Source organism: Octopus bimaculoides, chromosome 10 (assembly GCF_001194135.2).
Source record: "Octopus bimaculoides isolate UCB-OBI-ISO-001 chromosome 10, ASM119413v2, whole genome shotgun sequence".
NCBI lineage: Eukaryota > Metazoa > Mollusca > Cephalopoda > Octopoda > Octopodidae > Octopus > Octopus bimaculoides.
The window spans coordinates 85876917-85879016 of NC_068990.1; positions in this window are offsets into that span (position 1 = coordinate 85876917).

Below are 2100 nucleotides of genomic sequence, written 5' to 3' on the forward strand. Positions count from 1 at the left end.
ATAATAATAATAATAATAATAATAATAATAATAATAATAATAATAATAATAATAATAATAATAATAATTCTTTACTACTCTAGGCACAAGGCCCGAAATCTTTGGAGAGGGGATCAGTCGATTAGATCAACCCCAGTACGTAACTGGTACTTAATTTATCGAACCCCGAAAGGATGAAAGGCAAAGTCGACCTTGGTGGAATTTGAACTCAGAACATAAAGACAGACGAAATACCGCTAATAATAATAATAATAATAATAATAATAATAATCCTTTCTACTAAAGGCACAAGGCCTGTAATTTTGTGGGGAGAGACTATGATGCTGCATGTACCATCATTTCGATTCCCTCAAATTCCTGGAGTTTGTTCCGGGTCGTTCGAGTGGTATTTGAAGTGTTTCGTAATAAAAAAAAAATTTTTTTAAGACTCACGATAGATTGAATTGACGGAAAAGAGACAGAAAGAGATAGAAGGGGTCCGAAACACTAACAACAAAGACAGCCGAGTTAGTATAACAACAACAACAACAGCGGTAACGCTAATACAACACATTGCTCCAGTCTTTTGTCACTAATCCTTTCATTTTATTATTGCTATGTAAAAGACTATCAAATCATCCGTGGCAATGCACACATTCAAAGACATCCAAGGTGTAGGACGGTGTCTGTTTGAATGTACGCAGATACGAATGTTTTTGAAAGGAAAAAGAATTAGATAAACATTTTCAATCGCACTTCAATAACTTAGGTAGCCTTTTCGTGGTCACTGGACCTAATGAAACGATGGCTCCTAACATATGTAACTCAGCGCCCCGCTTTCACCGAGTAAGATTTTACAAACGTGTTCTCTTCATGTTCACAAAAAGGGGTAAAAAGGAAACACATACACAGAATATTTCTATCAATCAGGAGCTAATTTTGCGCGATGGAGGAAGAAAATTAACCTTGTAAGAGAAAGCCTCCTTTGAATTCGAATCTAGAAGCTTGAAAGTCAAGCGAATAATACGACTATATTTGTTAATGGTGACCAGACTTAATTATGGCTATATATACCAGAAATCTTTGATTCGTGAAGGTGCGTGGCTCTGTGGTTAGGGTACTCGACTGACGATCGTAAATATCGTGACGTTCGATACCAGACGGCGTGTTGTGTCCTTGAGCAAGACACTTTATTTCACGTTGCCCCAGTCTACTCAGCTGGCAAAAATGAGTAGTACCTGTAATTCAAAGGGGCCGGCCTTGACACATTCTGTGTCATGCTGAATCTCCCTGAGAACTACGTTAAGGGTACGCGTGTCTGTGGAGTGCTCAGCCACTTGCACGTAAATTTCATGAGCAGGCTGTTCCATTGATCGGATCAATTGAAACCTTAAACGTCGTAACTAACGTAGTGCCAGTTATTGTACTGACATTCTTCCAGCCGATCATCTTTGACGCCAGACAGACAAAAAGAAAAATGAAAATTTCTCATTGAACATTCAAAATCTCTTAAGTTTAATAACGTATTTTTTCTGTATTCTAACACGACATCCATGTCAAGCTGGACATAAAGGTTATCTTTTGGTATTAAAACTGCTTCCATCGCTAATAATTAATTTTTAAGTTTATATTAACATATTTAATGCAGTGAGCACCAAAACTTAATTGGAAATAATTATGCTGTGAAGAAAAGACAACATTAACTCAAACGATTTAACAATAGCCAACTGTCACTCGCCATATTAAGGCGGTGAGGTGGCAGAATCGACTGGCCCATCCTCAAAAATTTCGGGCCTTGTGCCTATAGGGCTTTCCTATAAGGTGTTATCCACCCCTGATTGGAACTCTCCCGTATGACATGTACGCATGCTCAGTGACTTGCTTTAACAGTTGCAATCAGCTGAATACACATTGCCAGTGACATTTGACATAATTACCCACACTCTGTGGTCAGGATTCTTTTTTTGGTTTGATGTCGGTATCGAAGGGATTACCAGACGCCGGACAATACAGTGAGAGCAGCTTTCACTCACATCGTGGTATTCGATGCTGTGTACGTGTCTGTCGTGGTAAAATATGCCACTCCTTAACTGTTGCTTTGATTTCATCCGTAGCACGAGG